The sequence below is a fragment of the Episyrphus balteatus genome, chromosome X (assembly GCF_945859705.1).
Source record: "Episyrphus balteatus chromosome X, idEpiBalt1.1, whole genome shotgun sequence".
NCBI classification, from domain to species: Eukaryota; Metazoa; Arthropoda; class Insecta; order Diptera; family Syrphidae; genus Episyrphus; species Episyrphus balteatus.
This window is the reverse complement of record NC_079138.1, coordinates 9,443,302-9,449,608: the sequence shown is the minus strand read 5'-3', so window position 1 is coordinate 9,449,608 and position 6,307 is coordinate 9,443,302. Positions and strand designations below refer to the sequence as shown.

The 6,307-nt window shown below is 32.9% G+C and overlaps 1 long non-coding RNA gene across 1 annotated transcript; it reads left to right on the top strand.

Moving 5' to 3' along the window:
* Positions 1 to 3,209: 3,209 nt before the first annotated feature.
* LOC129920606 (uncharacterized) lies at positions 3,210 to 5,052 on the top strand. The gene is made up of 4 exons (XR_008773271.1): positions 3,210 to 4,436; positions 4,502 to 4,627; positions 4,713 to 4,851; positions 4,923 to 5,052. It is a non-coding gene; the product is annotated as an uncharacterized LOC129920606 (long non-coding RNA).
* The last annotated feature ends 1,255 nt before the right edge of the window (positions 5,053 to 6,307 follow it).

Below are 6,307 nucleotides of genomic sequence, written 5' to 3'. Positions count from 1 at the left end.
GTTTATTATTTTAAAAAGTTGCCCTGTTATTGTAGTTTTCAAAAAAGTATAAAAGTTTCCTAAGTTGCAGTTAGATCACAAAATATTACAATTTGAATTCAACAAAACAGGGTTTTTCAGAACAAAAAACAACCAACTGAATAAATGATCAATACATGATCAAAAAAGTCATGATCTAAAAAATTTTGTTTAGTTATTATAACAAAAAGAAAAAGAACAATGCGTAAAACATGGAACCATCCCTCAAAATTTTATTGAAGTCGTTGAATCTCTCTCTGCGAAAACAAAACTAATATAAGAGAAAATACTTCCAAAATGTCTAGAGGACTTCAAAATTTCAAAAAAAAAAATCTATGGTAAAAAAGTGGGCATGGCAGTGGGCGGATTTTTCCAAAAATACTTACAAAACTTTTAACTCCCTTAGATAAACAAGCCCTTAAAATGTCATCGAAATCGTTAGAGACGTTTCCGAAAAAAAAAACTTAAATGTTAAAAAAGTGGGCTTGGCAGTGGGCAGATTTTTCCAAAAAAAAAATTCCAAAACTTTTTACTTTCTTGGATGAACAAACCCTGAAAATTTCATCGAAATCATTAGAGCCGTTTCCGAAAAAACTTATATGTTAAAAAAGTGGACGTGGCAGTGGGCGGATTTTTCAAAAAAAAAAACTTCCAAAACTTTTTACTCGCTTATATAAACAAACCCTGAAAATTTCATCGAAATCGTTAGAGCCGTTCCCGAAAAAACTTATATGTTAAAAAAGCGGGCGTGGCAGTGGGCGGATTTTTCCAAAAATACTTCCAAAACTTTTTACTCGCTTAGATGAACAAACACTGAAAATTTCATCGAAATCGTTAGAACCGTTTCTGAGATCCCAATTTTATATATATTTATATACATATATACATATATATAAACAATTTTAGCTCGTTTAAAGTTATAAGATATGCACGCACGACATTCCAATATCAAAAAAGTAAATTTTTAGTTTTCATAGTTTGTGTTTATTTATTTAATAAAAGGTTTTCAAAATAGTATTATATTAGGTATATAGTAGAAGTCTTGACGGATTAAATATTAAAATAAATGGACAACAAAAAAAAACTGTCGTCGACTATAAACATAAATAACAACATTTTTCATCCTTTGATTATAAAATTTTTAAAGAAAATGTATGAATTTAAAAAACATTTCATTAAATTAACAATAAATATAAATATGTTAGAAGCATTTCCTACAATTAATTCTGAGTCATGATCATATATAAATGCATATAAAGTATTTCATACAATTAATTCTGAGTCATGATCATACATAAATGGATTAGTACCTGGGTGACCGAGCTTTGCTCGGTATCTTTAAATGTCATAACTTTCAGTGAAAAAAGTCAAATGTAAACAGCAATTTTTTGGAGTGGGTTTGAGTTTGCAATGACCAGTTTTTTCGCGGGTTACAAAACACCACATTCCCACTTTATAATCCAGTTTATTTACGTTTGAATACACATACGACGATCAGTAATGGATAGAAGGGTTACAGGAATCTGCATTATCGAAAATGCCTACAGCAATGAGATCCCTTTTTGTTCAAATTTTAATTTACGGGTCAGAAAGTTTTGGATAGTGTACATAAAGTTAATCTTTTTTTCAAGTTAAGCCTTGTCGGCTTGTTGTGAGTTATTTTATTTTTATACGTTAACAATAGTTGCATTTAATCAAAAGAAAAACGTAAGACAAAGGTAATGTGTGATACCTAATTAACAAATTACTTAAAAGTTTCAATACATGATCAAAAAAGTCATGATCTAAAAATTTTTGTTTAGTTATTGTAACAAAAAGAAAAAGAACAATGCGTAAAATATGGAACCATCCTTCAAAATTTTATTGAAATCGTTGAATCTGTCTCCGCGAAAAAAAACTAATGTAAGAGAAAATACTTTCAAAATGTTGTATTTGCCTAGAGGAAAAAACCCTCAAAATTTTATCGAAATCTTTAAAGCAATTACCAAAAAACTAATATGTGAGAAAAATAAGCGTAGCTGTGAGCGGATGTTTCTAAAAGTACTTCCAAAACATTTTATTCGGCTAGGGGACCAAAACCTTAAAATTTCATCGAAATCCTTAAAGTTGTTACCAAAAAAAATTCCATGTTAAAAAAGTGGGCGTGGCAGTGGGCGGATTTTTCCAAAAATACTTCCAAACTTTTTACTCACTTAGATAAACAAACTCCGAAAATTTCATCGAAATCCTTAAAGTGGTTACCAAAAAAAAATTCCATGTTAAAAAAGTGGGCGTGGCAGTGGGCGGATTTTTCCAAAAATACTTCCAAACTTTTTACTCACTTAGATAAACAAACCCTGAAAATTTCATCGAAATCGTTAGAGCCGTTCCCGAAAAAACTTATATGTTAAAAAAGTGGGCGTGGCAGTGGGCGGATTTTTCCAAAAAAACTTCCAAAACTTTTGACTCGCTAAGATAAACAAACCCTGAAAATTTCATCGAAATCGTTAGAGCCGTTTCTGAAAAAACTTATATGTTAAAAAAGTGGGCGTGGCAGTGGGCGGATTTTTCCAAAAAAAACTTCCAAAACTTTTGACTCGCTAAGATAAACAAACCCTGAAAATTTCATCGAAATCGTTAGAGCCGTTTCTGAAAAAACTTATATGTTAAAAAAGTGGGCGTGGCAGTGGGCGGATTTTCCAAAAAAAACTTCCAAAACTTTTGACTCGCTAAGATAAACAAACCCTGAAAATTTCATCGAAATCGTTAGAGCCGTTACTGAAAAAACTTATATGTTAAAAAAGTGGGCGTGGCAGTGGGCGGATTTTTCCAAAAAAAACTTGCAAAACTTTTGACTCGCTAAGATAAACAAACCCTGAAAATTTCATCGAAATCGTTAGAGCCGTTTCTGAAAAAACTTATATGTTAAAAAAGTGGGCGTGGCAGTGGGCGGATTTTTCCAAAAATACTTCCAAAATTTTTTACTCGCTTAGATGAACAAACCCTGAAAATTTCATCGAAATCGTTAGAGCCGTTTCCGAGATCCCAATTTTATATATATATATACATATATATAAACAATTTTAGCTCGTTTAAAGTTATAAGATTTTAATTTATATCTCTTATATATATAATTCTCCTGTGCGTTTGTTTGTGACCCTACTCTTTCTAAACGACTTGATAGATTTTTCTGAAATTTGGTGGGGGTGATAAGGTCCACCCGAGACAGGTTTTGTTTTATAATTGGACCCAGTAGGTGGCGCTGTTGACAAGTTATATGCAAATTCCGTATTTGGGGTCGAATGACTGAACAGATTTTTGTGAAATTTTGTGTGTGCGATAAGGTCCATCCGAGACAGGTTTTGTGTTATAATTGGACCCGGTAGGTGGCGCTGTTGTCAATTTATATGCAAATTCCGTATTTGGGGTCGAATGACTGAACAGATTTTTGTGAAACTTTGTGTATGCGATAAGGTCTATCCGATACAGGTTTTGCGTTATAATTGGACCCGGTAGGTGGCGCTGTTGTCAAGTTATGTATATGCAAATTCCATATTTGGGGTCGAAAGACTGAATAGATTTTTGTGAAATTTTGTGTGTGCGATAAGGTCCATCTGAGACAGGTATTGTGTTATAATAGGACCCGGTAGGTGGCGCTGTTGTCAATTTATATGCAAATTCCGTATTTGGGGTCGAATGACTGAACAGATTTTTGTGAAATTTTGTGTATGCGATAAGGTCTATCCGAGACAGGTTTTGTGTTATAATTGGACCCAGTAGGTGGCGCTGTTGACAAGTTATATGCAAGTTCCGTATTTGGGGTCGAATGACTGAACAGATTTTTGTGAAATTTTGTGTGTGCGATAAGGTCCATCCGAGACAGGTTTTGTGTTATAATTGGACCCGGTAGGTGGCGCTGTTGTCAATTTATATGCAAATTCCGTATTTGGGGTCGAATGACTGAACAGATTTTTGTGAAATTTTGTGTATGCGATAAGGTCTATCCGAGACAGGTTTTGTGTTATAATTGGACCCGGTAGGTGGCGCTGTTGTCAAGTTATGTATATGCAAATTCCATATTTGGGGTCGAAAGACTGAATAGATTTTTGTGAAATTTTGTGTGTGCGATAAGGTCCAGCTGAGACTGGTATTGTGTTATAATTGGACCCGGTAGGTGGCGCTTTTGTCAAGTTTAATTCAAAATCCGTATTTGGGGTCGAATGGCTGGATATTTTTTGTGAAATTTTGTGTGTGTGATAAGGTTTGCCCCAGACAGGTTTTGTGTTATAATTGGACCCTGTAGGTTGCGCTGTAGTCAATTTATTTGTGCTCCACATATCAACCGAACCGAGTGAACCGGAAAAAGTTTAACACATTACAGGGCTAAAATTTGAAAACAAATACTTGGAAAGGCGGAACGAAGTCCGCCGGGTCAGCTAGTAATTTATATATATATATATCCATTAAAATGGACTGGCTTTTACATTTCCATTTAAACATTCAGATTAATGGCGTGCATATCCATACCATTACGCGTGGTTGCCTTTTAGTGAAGAAACCAAACAACTTGTCCTTCCTTCGTTATCCGATATGAATTTTGTAGAGGAACTGTGCAATGTATTAGTTTAAGGTTTGGATGAATTTTATTTATTTTGTTATCAATAAGTTAAATTACAAATTTTTTTTGGCTTTATTTCAAAATGAAAAAATTTTAGCAAGACAAAGGATTCGATAGAAAATTGTATTAACGTCAAATGTCTGTGATGCGGGGAAAAATTTTAAATTTAACTCAAGCCTCAAGGACGGTAAATCTCCCGTTCAACTAGTCCAAATGCCAGCAGTGGTCATTGAAAAGTAAATTTTTGTTTCCTTTTTCTTCTTTTCAAAATTCAAGTATTTAGTAAAATTTTTATTTAATTTTTCAGAAGTGAACCGAAAAGCAGATTAACCTCGTTTACCCAGCGCTTCCAATAAAAAAGCCCATTTTTTTCATGGTGCTAACGAGAAGGCCAAGTCAAGTAATGATACGTTTAAATTTTTTGTTTTGTAAATATAGGTGATTTTTTAATTTATTGAATAAAGTTAATCAGAAGTTAACACGGAAAATTAAATTTGATTGTCAGCTAAAAATTCATTCAGAGTTTATTTTGATTAGTTTTATGTTTTCTTTTGAAAATGAAGACAGATTAATATGGGAACCATCACAAGTAAGCGAACATGAAACATCGGTAAACATTTTTTTTGAATTTATGCCATGTTTGGTGTTTGGAAATTGTTTATTTTTTTCGTATTGCTACGTATTTATAGGTTCGGACCCGTGCAATACGAGAACTTGTCCAATTCTACTTTGGAATAAAGCTGAAAGGCGTGATAAGGATTTCGTTGATTCAGATACCATTGATCATATGGTTACGTATTTGGATTATGATGACCACATATAAGCGGCGGAAAGCAAAATTGTTCTAAGTCACAAAAAGCAAATTTAACAGGGAGCGATTTTTAAGTTTCAAATTGATTGAGAGTGATATTTTTTTGCTCCTCGGTAGTTCAAGTTATGTTTTTTATAAAGTTTGGTCTTTCCTTTTGAAGAAACGATACAAACTTTCTTCATTAGTAAATAAATACTATTTTTTAATATTTTTAAAAACTAAGAACCCAAACTCGGATTTATAGAACAATTCCTATACAAGTACGCACTTTCCTTAAATAAAAAGTGGACTTAGAAGAAAATATGATGGGACTTAGAACAATCAAGAATACTCGGGTCTCATTTTCAGAAGGCTGCTTGGCTGTTTTTATAATGTGATGTCCCATTAAATTATATTATCTGCTGAAGAAATTTCTTAGACAAAAACGATTTTCAAATTCGGAAAGAGCACCCTCATATTACTAAAATTGCATCATTATCTCATTTTAGGTAAGCAGTGGATTTAGAACAATTTTGCTTTCCGCCGACAACAATTCTAAATAATAATCTAAACAAATTTTCAATGAAATATTTTGTTTTTGTTTATTTTTTAATTTATTTATAAATTATGGAATAACAAACGAAAATATCAGCTTTGTGCTCGTTTCTTTGTACTGGGATTGAATGTCGATAGCGTACGCGTCCTTTAATCTTCCGGCACTTTGCAAGATAATTGTTTGATTTGGATTGATCTGTTTTTGATGCTCTTGCTGTTGCTGTGGAGGTGTTAACTATGCTGGATTCTGAGTATTAACAGGAGGTGTTCGGAATTTTTAGGTTGTGGTGGAATTTTATGACCTTTATACATGTATCCAATACGCTGATTCTTTACTTGTCAGATAT